The following is a 14,426-nucleotide window of genomic DNA, read 5'->3' as shown; positions in this document are numbered from 1 at the left end:
TGTAAACGTCTTGGATTATTTCTTTCAAGTTCTTTGCATTTTCTTTTCACTTCTGAAAGCTGTTTCAGTTTTCCAAGAATCTTCTGCACAGTCATGTTTACTCTTTTAAAGAATCTTTATAGGAGAACTAGGTCGAGCTTCCATCAAAATACGTGCCACCAATTGCAGCTTCTCTTGGCTTTCAATGCTCTGTGCAGCATGACTGTTGCAGGAAAAATGGGAAAAAGGTCTTGATGACTTTACAATCTCTCCTTTATTTTCATTACGGACTACAGACTTCTGACTTTAGTAAGGTTTTCCTTTTTCTGTTCTAATATAAGAAATCAAGACTTGATACTAGTAATTGTTACAGAATACAACATTGAATTCAAAGAAAGAATCTCTCGAGCCCACATCCAGAAACAGAGTTGTGTGATAATCATTCAGACAAAAGTAAGCCGGAGTGTGAAAATGGGCTGAAAGAGGTAGTTTGCTTCTGTGATCAGTTCAGGTGATTCTACATCTCTGGCATTGGTATAAATCAATGTTAAAGTCAGTTCGCTACGAACACCAGAAGAAGCTGGACCTGGCAGAGTAGACGACTGAAAGAATCTGAAAGGAGAAATGCGGGGAATTACTCCGTTATCTTAGTCCGTAAGATGGGTAAATTTTTTTGAATATTCCCCTCCATCCACTTTTGACCTTTTTAACAAGGTCATTACATCACAGATTGCATTGTGAAGCGAGAACCCTGAGCTTACATCACTGAATGAAAGATGACCTGGTCCTCTGACATCCAGGTTGAAATAGGAGCAGGAGGCTCGAGCGCTCTCTCAGGAAGCATCATCAAAGCTGGAATTTGTGCAGTAACGGGAGAGGAGGAGGGGGAGAAGGGTGCGTTGTGAAAAAGGAGCAGAAGCTTAGGGCTGAAGGTGGTGTCACCTGTGTCCCATCCCAGCCCCCACTCCTGACAAGCTCTCTGACACCTTGAGGACTTACCAGGGTGGTGTCAAGTTCTTGGTGGAACTGTAATTTCAAACTCCTCAGCAGGCTGCGAGCTAACAACCACCACCAGCAGCCGAAAATACCTCAAGCCCTCTACGTTTTGTGCTTAGATGAATAAGCAATGATGCAAGCAAATAAGTTCAGTTTTTTCTGCCTCCCCGTGGTCGTTAGTATTTTCTTCAAGACTACAGAGGCATTTTCTGTGAGTGCCTCTCTAAGTTTATTTTATTTCAACAGCACTAGCAATAGGTCTGTGTCCGAGCAGTGCAAATGTGGCCGGTACGGATTAAATTCTCCTCTGCTTGGTGCTCGGGGGCTCGTGGCCATTCCTAAATCTGCAAATCTTCAAGCCTGCGACGCAAATACCCAGTTCACCGTTGCAAAACCGCCGTGGGTAGCACTGATTGAAAGAGGCAATTGCAGTTTTGCTGAAAAAATTCAGGTGGCAGCCAGAAGAGGAGCAACAGCAGCTGTGATCTACAATGCACCCGACAAAGGCAATGGCACCGTCCTGATGTCGCATCTTGGTGAGTATTGCAGCGTGAAGCACTGAAACCTGATCATTTCTCTAAAGCTTGGTCCAGGACAGCGTAGCCGGGCTATAAGGAAGCAGTTGTGTTTGTGGATGATGCTTTAATCAAAAAATTCAATGGGGAAAAAAAAAAAGTATTATGTAATTTGAGTCTTGATTTCAGCGCTTGGTAAGAAATACTCTGCTGTTCGGTTCTGAGGTTGGCACAGCGCAGCCAAACTGGTGAGTCTCTGAAGTTAGTACCGGTTTTTACTCGTACAGCGCACAGATTATTTTAGACAGTGACCTAGAGAAACCCATAGAGTCTGCTTTGAAGGCACTAGGTTATTTTTGAGGTTAGAGGACACAAATGAACCTGCAAGTGTCTGCGGCACAGGTATATGCTTTGCAGATTGCAAGCCAGATCTTGTTGGGTTTTTCCCCCTAAATTGCTGTAATCCTCTCTGAATAGTGGCTGATCTCAGCCTCTTCTGGGGTTCCCTAATTCCTTAATGAAAGGTTAGACAAAATGATTGTGATGGCCCGTTCTGGCCCTGGTAGCTGTGAATCTGTCATTAGGAAAGAACTGAGAAGCTAACTGTGACACCATATTGCTTGGCTTTTATTTCTCTGTGTGTTCCTCTAGGTCAACCTGTCTAATAAGCATTTTAGCACAAAGCACATGTACACATAGCTAATTCCGTGAAATACGCTTTAGTGGAGCTGCACGAGGAATCCTTTGCCTTAAGTCTTGCTTGTCTGATTTTGTGAGCAAACGGAGCAATTTGTAATGTGGAGATGAGCCGGTGTTTTACTGAGCACATCCCCGTGCTGGTTTGGGTTGCTTCAGGGGGTTTCTAGCTGTGGAGCCCAAACCCGGGCAGTTCACAGGACTCAGCCAACACCAGCTGTCGAGCTGCTCAGCCTCAGTTATGCACCTGTAGGAGCATCCCAGGTGCTTCACCAACCAAAGTGTCGCGTGAGGCAAGGCTTAGCTCAAAAAAAATCCCAGCATCCTAAACAAGGTATTGCACGGCAGAATAAAACATGTGCCGTACGGCACTGGAAGTGCAGTGGCGTGTTGTACTACGCAGCCGGTTTTGACTCTCCTGATCTCATGATAGAGCTCGTGTTTGCAAGTGGAGCTTAAATGTTTTACTGGAAGTGTGTAGCCGATAAACCAAAGCTTTTGTTCTACCTCTGGAGAAAGTGATTTAGACTTCAGTGGCCAGCATGTCAAGATTCAGATTAACTTGGGTTTTTAACTTGGTTTTGGAGCGTGCCAGCTCATACTAACACCGGATGAATAAAGAAAGAATTGTACTGGCTTTATGTAGCCACAGAATCCGTGCCAGCCGCGTTTCTTGCCAGCGGTGGTGACCCCAGCTGGGCCGGGGCAGGAGGACGGCGGGAGCAGGGCGGCCCATTCCCCCAGGTCAGCAGAGGAGGATGGGGTGGAACCTCCTTCAGACACGCTGGGTAACGGGTGTCACAGACCCGACAGTCGGACTAGACTCCAGAAATAAGGTAATTATTTAGGATGAGCTCTGAAAGCAGACCCTCATTTTTCAGATTTTTTTTTCTTTTAAAACTAAAAAGATTTTTTTTAATTCTGACAGCAACAGACATATCACTCGAGAGTGTATTTCACGGACACGAAGTCACATCTTCCTTAATTTAATTCATTTAGTTTTCTCAAAGACAAATTGTGATTTTTATAGGACTATTTCCTAGAGTTGGCCTACAGGAATAAAGTGGATGTTACGATGTATTTGGTGGCAAAGAGGGTTTATAAATCAGTGTGTTAAACACGGTCAGGGCAAAATACTTCAGTGAGACGAACTCTTCGTCTAATCAGTATAGGAGAAGCATCCTCTCTCTGTTTCCTTCGGTGCAAAGAGCGGAGCCGTACGTTCTTTAGGTAGAACGGAAAATGCCTGGGAGAGGGGTGGACATTGCAGCACAGCCAGCGAGTGCTTGGAGATGATTTATCGGCCAGCTCTTGGTTGGGACCAGCCCTGACATCTTCAGCCATCCGTCTGCATTGCTCTGCTGCCGTGCAGGGCTGTAGGAATCCCATCACCTCGGTTATTTATTAGGCCTTGGAGCCTTGGCCGCAGTTTCCCACCGCCCTCCTCCCTTCCTGCTGACTGTAACATAAAATCAATAGAGCTTTCTAGCTAACCTGATTTTCTGTTACAACAGTACAATATTATGTATGTATTTCACCCCATAAAACACCCGCTCAGTGTTACAGCAATGCAATAGTTTGTTCTGGGCAAAGTCCAGGTGTGCAGGAAACGTTGGTAATTTAAAGTTGCTGGGAAGGAACAAAGTGAAAACCTCCCCTCTCGGTGGCTCCTTCCTCATCCTCTACCACAGTTCCTTCTACCTGTCATCAGTTTTACCTGTTACTGGGTATTGGTTTATTACACACACGTAAGATAAAAGTGATAGACTAATAGCTTTTACTATGGAAAATTTTAGAGGTCAGGATATTAGTAACAACTTTCCCATTCCTCTCTGATTACAAAAAATCACTGGTGGGAAAATGCTCTACTTTAATCTGAGAGATTTTCTGTAGGTGTTTGTGTCTTATTTGCATGAAGTTAAATTGATCCACTGGTACAGAGATTAAGCTTTTGCTAGAAGAAAAATGTCTCTTTTTAGTAGTTCCAGCACTCACTTGCTTTTCTCTGGAAAGGAAATGGAATATGCACCTGTAACAACCTAGTTCCAGCACCACTCCTTGAAACTTAAATGGAAATTCCAGGAATTATCAACTTTTTTGAAACATAGCCAAATTTAAACAAGGTATTTGAGGGCTCCTTTTTAATAACAAATACCAAACCACAGACAGTAGCAGAATCATGGTACTCTGCGAAGTCACTGAGCAGCTGGTTTGGGCCTGTGCTTTGTGAGCACTGCTGGCACGGGCCAGTAGAGAGCTGTATCCTCTTGTCACTATGATTTCTTTCCTTTTTTTCCTGTTCATTTACAAGAAAAAAATAGAAGACTGGAGATAGTATTTAAAAAAAAAAAATTTAAATTAAAACACCATTATTGCTGCCGCTTGGATACTAGTCCAATACAGCAGCTAAGCTAAAATATCAAGCGTGTTCTGAAAGGTTTTCTCCAAGGGATTGGGCGTGACCCAGTGAAAGGGAACTCTCTTACCGGTTAAAGCCTCCAAGACTCATGAGGAACAGTACCCTGGCAGAACTGTTGTACAACGGGAGCAAGCAGGTATCGGGCATCTCCGTTTGTACAATAGAAATAATTGGCAATCCTGACTATAATTGAAAAAAATTGTTGTGGATCTGTGTTTGCTTCCAACTTGTTTCTAGGATATTCTGTAGCCTCAAAGTCTAACTTTTGTTATCTCAGAAGTATTGTGAGATAGGATCTTATTAGCTGTTGGTGCAATACATGCTATAAACTTGTGGGCTAAATGCCTGACAATGGAGTTTGGTTTTATCTTTTGTTTTGAAAGCTGTTATAAAATCTTGCTCAGGTTCCTCATCTTAACTCTCTGAAATATCATTGCTTATTTGATCTTCAGAGTCATTCCTGTTTTACACCACCTTTGGAATTATCTCCTCTGTTTACTATAGAAGAACCTGTGATCCCTGTCCTGGCTTTGAACAGCCTGTGGGACCCGCAGGTGGAAACGAACAAACTTCCAAGAACATCCATGCAAAGCAGATGCCGCAAACTTCCCTTTTCATTTATTCCTTGGGACGTAAGCGGCTCTGCTAACAGCAGTCCAGATGCCTCCGTGAAGTTGATGTTCTCACGGTACAGACTAAATTCCTCCTTTTATTGTCCGAGAAAATTGTCCAAGTGGCTTCACGTCTTTGCTGCAGGGAGAGGTGGGGATGCCGGGAGGGTGGGGGCAGGAAGGGTGAAGCACACAGCCCTTCACCAGTGGGAGCCCTCACTGCAAGGAGAGGCTGGGAGAGCTGGGGCGAGTCCGTCTGGAGAAGGCTTGAGGGGTTCTCACCCATGTGTACAAATTCCTGATGGGGCCAGGGAGGGTAAATATGCTGGAGACAGACTCCTCTCAGTGGTGCTCAGTGAAAGAAATAGAGGCAATGGGTACAAACAAGAAATTACAGAAGAAAAAACCTTCACTGTGAGGGTGACTGGTCAGTGTGGCAGGTTGCTTAGAGACGTTGTGCAGTCTCCATCCTTGGAGATACTCCAACCCTGACCGCACACAGCCCTGGGCAGTTGTCTCCAGAGCTCTCTGCTCAGAGCTCGGTTGGACTGTCCAATCTCCAGAGCAGACAGCCTTTTCCTTCCAGAAAGGCTCCTGAGCAGCCATAAAAATCCCTGCTGGTTGTGCTCACCTCCCCAGAGCGCAGGCTGCCAGGGAGCTGCCTTCAGGTCTGGGATTTTCCAGATCCCCCAGAACACAGAGCCTGCAAAGCCCAGGACCTCACCCCGCTGGCATTTAGTACTGTTTCTTTAGCTTCCAAGGTAATCAATGTGATGAGGGCTGGGTTTATTTCAGGCAACTACCTACTGTGACCCACTCGTTCAGCCGTAAACTTGGTGAACAAATACAGGGAGCCTGGATTCTGCTTCTGTGGAAAACCAGCAGAAGGTTGTCCTGGCACCACAGCGTGGCTCTCTGTTGTGGTTTAACCCCAGCTGGCAACTAAGCCCCACACAGCCACTCGCACACTCCCCCCATGGCAGGATGGGAGAGAGAATCAGAGGGGTAAAAGTGAGAAAACTCATGAGTTGAGATAAAGACAGTTTCATAGGTAAGCAAAAGCCGTGCACACTAGCAATGCAAGCCAAGGAATTCATTCCCCACTTCCCATGGGCAGGCAGGTGTTCAGCCATCTCCAGGAAAGCAGGGCTCCATCACACGTAATGGCGACTTGGGAAGACAAACTCCATCACCCTGAACGTCTCACCCTTCCTTCTTTTTCCCCTCAGTTTTACATGCTGCTAATGACGTCATATGGTATGGAATATCCCTTTGGCCAGTCGGGGTCAGCTGTCCCGGCTGTGTCCCCTCCCAACTCCTTGTGCACCCCCAGCCCTCTCACTGGTGGGGTGCTGTGAGGAGCAGAAAAGGCCTCGACTCTGTGTCAGCACTGCTCAGCAGTGACGAAAACATCCCTGTGTTACTGACACTGTTTCCAGCACAACTCCAACCCACAGCCCCACACCAGCTACTGCGCAGAAAATTAACTCCACCCCAGCCAAACCCAGCACACTCTCTCACGAGCTTCCTCTGTTAGCAAAGCTCAGGAGAGGCTTTGCACAACTTTAACTGCCAGAATCAGAAAAAGAAGCCAACCTGCTGGCTGACCATTTCCCCTAAAAAGAGAAAGGTAGCATCCTCTGTTTAACCTGCTGGAAACAAAGATCAAAAGAAATATCTGCATCTAATCAAGTCAATCAATCTGGTTTCTAATTACAGTCATGTAATATATTATAGGAGATGCACAGCTGTCCTCAGTCGCTTATCAGTGTAACCTCTCTTATCAGACACACCATTGCAGCTGAAGTTGTGTTAATTGTTACAGCCCAAAAACTGAAGAGAAAAAGAAGGTGCTGGCCACCTCAGATATGAGTGAAATGAGTCCTGGGGGGCATGGTGGAGTGGGCTGGTGAGGGTCAGCTCCTGGTGCCTCTGGTCCACACTGGCACTGCTGTGGAACACCTCAGAAGCATCGATGAAAGCCAACGAGGCAAACCACGATCTGCTTGAGCGTAGTAGTACCTGAGCAAAGAGCTGGGCCTAAATAGCTAAGAAGAAAATGCTCAAGACAGATTGAGTTTAAATTCTCATCTCCTCGAAGGCTTCTGTGGTTCTGGGTGTCGCTCAGGCCAAGACTCAGAGCTCGGAACCCAGCTGGATTTAAGCATCTTGTGCATTGTCTCTCACCGTATTTTGGGACGGTCCCTCCTGGCAAACCACAGAGGGTGTAGCGGAGACCTTTTTCTCCAAGAGCTCAGTGCGCTGACTCACACGAGGGAAGTGCTGTGTTTGGTTCCTTTTATCACCTGTTTTCTTGCTTCCCATTTTCTTGCTTCCCATTTTCTTGCTTCCTTGAAGATGCCCGAGGTTCAGGCTGTGCTGGCGTGCAATACGCCGTTTGTGCTCGGGGCGCTGCAGGAAAGCAGAGCCGATCGCTGGCCCTACCCAGACCGGTGCACAGGTAGAAGCAGGACACCGGGTGCTTGAAGTAAATAAATAGTTTGGTGAGCCAAACAACTAACACAGCGGGATTTTTGTCCTCAAACCTGTGTCCCTATACCCCCTCTGACTCCACATGGGTAACATTTTCTTCTTTTCCCCCTTTCCTGTGATTTCACCTCTTGTTCCCACCACAAGCTCGAGAGTCCTTTGGCTTCCCTGTTCTTCGAACTAATGCACCCCAGTCTCGCGGGTGGACCTCTCCCTGGGCAGAGTCAGGAGCTGGCACTCCAAAGACAGCAAGTGGCTGCTGAACCTCAGGTCTCTGTCTCTCCTGAGGGACCTGCAGGAACTGACGGGGGTTTCTGTCCTCTAACCAGCTGCTGATGTTAAAAAAAAACCCTTGTGGGAATCTTCTCCTTGAATATTCCAAGCTTTAGGCTGAATTTGGTTGAAATTGGTTGTCAGTGTAGGAAAGCAGGAAAGTTATCTGCAGGGAGGAGATGGGGAAGGAGGAGGGATGAGGACAGAAAGGAAAACTTTATGACTGCATACCTGGTTTCCTTTGAAAACCAAACCAAAAATGAGCCAACTTCAGATTTTGGAGGTGATTGAAGCAGCATCTGATCAGAGGTTTTCAGAATGTCTTTTGGACCCAAATTTCACTAAGTCTCTTTCTGGATCAGCCTTTTGTTTCTTTTAAAGCTCCTATTGCAAATTACTGTCCTGTCTACTTAACTCCTAGTCCAGCTGGCTTTCTAACTAAGGATTTATACAGGATCTTTACAGGGGAAAAAAAAAAATCTTAAACCTTGCAAAATCAGTGGAAGTGCTTCTTCGGATTTCAGTGGACCGCAGACTGCGCCATTAATACATGGAAATGTTGAGTCAGCAAGCGTGCAATAAGCTACACCACCTTTTTTATAGGTGCATTTATTACTATCTCTCTTAGAAATTAATCCTAAATATTGTAAATTTGTTGTTTTAGAAGTAATTTAAAAGATATTTTAAAATGGGCCATCAATTGGCCTGTAGTAGTTGCTGTTTTCAGTTAAAATCTACGGCTGCTTTCTACGCAGTTTTCCAGATGGGTTGGTGGAGCCGTAAAAGGATCACCTTGCGTTGTGTGACCATGTGCATCCCCTGAAGAATGAAAATGTTAATGAAAAAACCCTGAAATACAAATCTTATCTGTACATAAATCAGAGAGATCTATAAATAACATTATTTGCTATGGATATGGTCCATTTCATGCTTGGAGATCTTGCAGGCAGTGGGCTGCCCTCTCCCCAGCGTTCTCCCAAGCCGTGGCCGTGAGCACCTTTGCATCAGTTGAGTAAAGATGCAAAAGGGGCAGAGGAAAAACCATCTGTGGTTTTACAATTTCTTCCGTCTCAAAGAGGAGGAGATGTTGAAAGAAGCATCCACCTGAAGACCTCGCTGAGCCCAAACCACCGTGCGAGGTCTCCATCCTCTGAGGCAAGGAGGAGCAGCGCCTCTAGCTCTTGACTTTGCAGTTCAGGCCCATCGTGCTTTGAAGTGGTGTGCCAAAAATAAATCTCAGGGAAAAAAAGTATGTCCTGAAACACGTTGCTTAGTCTAGAGCTGATCTTTGGTTTAGACAGTTCCATTGTCCTCCCAGAAAGGGAACGAGTGCCGACCACTCCTGGCTGCGATCCATGACGGCTGCCTGGTGCTGGGTGGCCCTCGGGGACCTTGGCAATCCCGTAACCCCCCCAGCCGCCAGCTAGGTCCAAGCACTGAAATCCTAAATCTCACACAGCTTCCCCGAGAGGATTTGCTCCTCCTTGGTTTTTCCCTTTGAATGCTTTTCTCTAATGCTTCTTTCCTCCTCCCGGTCCCCTTTCCAGGGACAGTCTCTGCTGGGGTGGCAGGTGCCTCTGCAGCATGTCAGCAGCTCTTGCGGGAGGGAGGGAGGGAGGGAGGGAGGAAGGAAGGAAGGAAGGAAGGAAGGAAGGAAGGAAGGAAGGAAGGAAGGAAGGAAGGAAGGGTAAACCAGGTTTTCAGGACCAGCTGGAGTCACTGCTGAGCTTTCCCTGATGGAGGTAGTGAGGGCTTTTCACAGAGGCTGTGCAGATTTGGTGGAGATAAGGTCAGAACTGAAACTGGGCACACTGTACCTTGGATGGCAAAGCTCCTCAGGGCTGCGCTACTGATTTCTGTGAGTAGCTGCGATCTGCAGCCCCATAGTTTATGCGTACGTACAAGCAAATCCAGAAAGGGCAAACATTTTGACTTGGAGTTGTTTCTTCCTCAAAGGGCCAAGTGCCAGTATGTTCTGCTCTTGAGGATGTGTTCAGACTTCCAGTCACCTGATGCTCCTCAGTTGGTCAACTGCATTACATGCATTATATGGAAAATCTCGGTCCCCAGGCTGGATGGAGGTTGCCCAACGCACTGCAGGGGAAGGAAACCACTGATTCAGTCCCCTGCTTGGAAACTCCACTGTCACTGAACAAAGACCACCACTGAATCAACAGGCCTGAGTAGCATCATGCTTCAGCTCCATGTGAAACCAAACCAGACCCAAAGTACGTGTTGTCTGGCAAGTTCTGGCCTTTCTTGTATGTTTTCTTTTGTTCTTGTTTTAGTTTTTCAGAGGAATTGTAGATGATTTTTTTTTTTTTGCTCAAGGCTCTTTGTAGACACCTGTGGGTAATGCTTTTATCTTCACTTTAATTTGCTTGCATCTCCTAGATATTGCTTATTTCTATTTATCAACCAGCTTCCTTTGAAATGAAAGATGGAAAACATGATTTCATGAAATTGCAAGTGTCTTTGATGGGCGGAAGAGTGAATGTGAACTTTGGTCAGTGTACGAGCATCCATCTTTTCTGTACCTTCAGCCTCTGCTGGCAGAATTTTACCCATATTGTCTGGGGTAGTAGAGGGCACATGTAGCGCTGTCACAACAATTGGTCCCACTGTGCCAGAAATATGGAGAAACAATGTTTGCTTCCCTGGCACCGGGGACTCTTGTGCACATCTGGCTAGCCGAGGGAAAGCGTTCGGTGCCAGCGCACAGGGCGATCTGATGCACTGTTTTTTCCCATGTTCCATGACCAGAGAGTTGTAAGCTGGAGTTTCCAAGTTGTGTTAAGAGCCAAACAAGCTCCTAGATTCATACTGAAACTTAGCTGGAACTGGCAACCTCCGTGTGTTTTCTGCATCTAGTCACATCCTCCTGGAAGCTCCTACACCCCGCGGGCAGGAGGTCGGGAGGTTTACAGCCTCTACACCTTCTCCAGCCTGACTCTGTCATCTTTGGAAAGCAGCAAAGGTCTCCAAGCTCCATTCTCATACCTTATTTTTTTTTTTTCACCTAGCTTAAAAACTTGGGATGCTGTAGCCCATACCGTTGCCTGCTCTGGAGCAAGTCACCTGCCCAAGCCCCCCTGTTGCTGGTCATGGGCATGAGCTGGTTTTGGACAAGGAAATGCAACATCTGTTGTCTTTAACTTGTGATTCAGGGTAATGTTTGTTCATGGATTTTTTTGTCCCATGACATTCGGTCCTGGGTTTCGTTTTAGGGCACTCCTTTTGATTGCTTTTTCCATTTTTATAAGTGCTTCTCCTTTCCACTTCATTGTTCAGTGGAGCAGGCCCAGAGACACGGTTCAGATCCATATGCTGAGGGTTCAGTGCTGGCCCCTGTAGTGCTTTGCCCTAACAGAGATTTGTTGCGTCCTTGTGAGCTTTCCTCCAAAGGCAGAGATCCAGAGCTGGGTACTTGAATTAGAAACAATGGCAGTTTTGAAGGACATGAACATACAGGTCTCTCATCAGCAAGATGCCCTGAGTGATCTGGCTTGACATTAAAAAGCAATATTTAACATACACTTTTTTTTTTTTCATCTTGAAAAAGGATGTTTAAATATTTACTTAAATAAGATAAAGCTCCAGATAATGACAGGGTCCATCCCTGTAGAAGGCGGTGACAGCATTCCCAGGGTTTCACTTTGTTCATCTGAAAGTCATGCCCTACTTTCTCAACTTCTCTGAGCCTCCACCAGTAGCCATGGGGAAAAAATGGAAAGCAAAATTATACAACATAAGTTTTTAAATAACAAAAAATCTTTTAAGGTTAAAAAAAAAATCAGATCTATGCCAGAAATGCCTTAATGCTTTACCTATTTTAGATGTAATTCTGCTTCTGATTTTGTGGGACCCCATTAATGCCTCTTACCCTATAATTCTCACGTCTGTAGTCACCATGGGCTACAGTGCTTTTGACTTCAGAAACTTTTAGAAAGCTCTCACAAACAAACGTAGCAGAAGTTGCACCACTTGTTAATACATTGTACTACATGGGACAGCCACTACAATGTCTGGCCTCTTTCTCCAAAACAAAATGTGCTTTCTCCAAATTATAAAATCTCAGCTTTTTATGTAAGGGAAGAAAAAAAAAAACCCCACAGCAAAAAACCCCCTATCAACCCTCCTCTTGCCTAGTCTCTCCAGGCTTCCCGGTAGCCGTAACTATTTTTAATCACTACCCAATACTCACCTTTTCTGTTGTGAATTAGGGATAACTGAGCTGAAAGCCATCAGACAAACCATATTTTTTCAAACACGAGTAAAGGATACACTTCAGTGAGGCTGCAGATCTGTTTATTAATTACCATTCTGGAAGAAGATTTAACGAATGAGAGCCCAGAAAGTGAGATATGCAGCTTAAAATAGGTATAATTGACATGCTGGTTTTGAAACATATCGTTTTAACTCTGCTGGGGTGTCCCTCTGTGCTCTGCCGCTGTCCCAGCCACCTCACCCAGCTCCTCTCAGTTGTGCTGGCCCACCTTGACCGTTGGCCTCTTGCAAGTGGCTTCCCTGCCAAGGAAGGTGGCCTTCCTTGCAAGGCTGGTGTCTTCCAGGGCTTGCTCAGAAGGGCTGACTACTGTCAGCACAAGCTCCACTTTTTTGCCTCAATACAAACACTCGACTTCCTTTGCTTCCTAGCCTGAGAAATTCCTCAACCACAGTGAAGAAGTTCTCTGTTTGTGCCTGCCATTGGCTTACTCGGTTATTGTCAAGCGAGTGGAAACATTACTTGAGCGAGGAGTCAAGTTTGGAAACATGTTACCAAAATAACGCCATGGCAGCGAAATGTCCGCCATCACATTTAGAGCCACTCCATTTCTTGTTACCGCTCTCTGCACTGCATGGCGAGAAGTTCACATTTAGGCTCCATGTTCATTTTGGTGAGAATACCAAAAGTGTTGGGGACGCTTTGCCACCCGGCAGCAGCCTGGGCAGCGTGCACATTTCCCAACGGTTGCCGAAGAGCAGTGAAGTTAGTTACTACCACCCAAAGCCAGGCTGGAGCTGCTGAGAGCTGCGTCCCGGCACAGAGCCGCCGCGGTGCCCTGCAGGTCTGCTCCCCGGCAGCCCGCCTGCCGCAGAGACGCCTGCAGCTGCAACATCTGCGCCCGTGCTGTCGCTTTATCATAATCATGTGTAAGAGACTGTGGCTAAGCCTTATACTCAAAATCCCCAGAACTATAGGAAGTTCTGTAGTCCAAGGAGGTTCCAATATTTGTCTTTGGTCCAATTTTGTCTCAGTGAAAATGCCAGAGCTAAGCATCCCCAAAGCTTTGGAGGCATTTGAAGCTGAGTGGTTCAGCTGCTGACTGTTGCATAAAGCTTGGTTATATTTTCAGAGTGTTGTGAAGTTGTTCCCTGCACCTACGTGGAGCAGGTTTCAGACCAAAAAAAACCCACGTCTTTCTGATTGCTCACAGATATACTTCTTATTATAGCTAGAGATGTCACTGTTGAAATAAGTTGTCTACATAGATGTGGAATGAGAAAATGAGAAGTTGTTTAGGTTAGGACAAAAGGGTTCACTTAGTAAGCTTTGCATAGCAATATTGATCTTTAGCAAATTGCTTCATCTGCTCTTCATTACCTGCTCTGCACGCTGCTATTTCAGCAGCAAAACCAAGTGCTGATCTCCCTGTGCTACTGAGCTACAGAAACCCGTAGACGCTGTGCTGGCAGGGGTGGACACCGGTGGAGTGGGTTGGTTTCAAAGCCCCTGCCCCCAGGTAGATGTTCAAACCCGAGTCGGGTTTGACTGCGTAACGCTCGTGGTCCTGCACTCCGCACAGGTGCAAGTGAAGGAAAACGTGCGCCACAGATCGACGCCGAGTTATCGGTTATCAGCCACGTGGATTCAGGATCAGCCAAAAGCCTGTGTTAAAAACTAAGCAGTGCCAACTGGTATCAGAAAGGCTTTAACTTTGTGTTTACACTGATTTTGTAGGTGATTGCATAGGCAGCAGCTGAACTTGTGCCATGTAGTCACTGCACAGCAATGATCCCTTCTAAATGAGGAGCTCCCATCCAGAGACTCAGCCTGCACGTAGTGACATGCGGCCGTTTGGGGATGTGTCTGAGGGGCTCCCGGTGCTGGGGGCAATCCTGCAGAGCAGCCGATAGGAACAGGGCCTCTCGATCAGAAGAGCGGCTCTGTGGAGAAGAGAAGCTCAAAATGTTCTTGATTCTCCTGTTACCTTCCTTTCTTGCCTCAAATTCCCTGGCGGGGCTCTACAGCGTGTCACACTCACGTTTGTAGCGATTCTGCAAGCGGTCTGACTGCGCTGCCTGATGCGGGACAACCTAGCAAAAACGTGTATGCGCCGGAGCAAGAGATTTCCGAATGCAAACTGGCTGCCCGAAAATTATCTGCAGAGCTCTCCCTGAAGAAACGCGAATTTTCATTGCGAGTTACATAGATCACATAATAAT

This window comes from Balearica regulorum, chromosome 11 (genome assembly GCF_011004875.1).
Source record: "Balearica regulorum gibbericeps isolate bBalReg1 chromosome 11, bBalReg1.pri, whole genome shotgun sequence".
Taxonomy (NCBI): domain Eukaryota; kingdom Metazoa; phylum Chordata; class Aves; order Gruiformes; family Gruidae; genus Balearica; species Balearica regulorum.
This window is presented reverse-complemented; position numbering follows the sequence as displayed.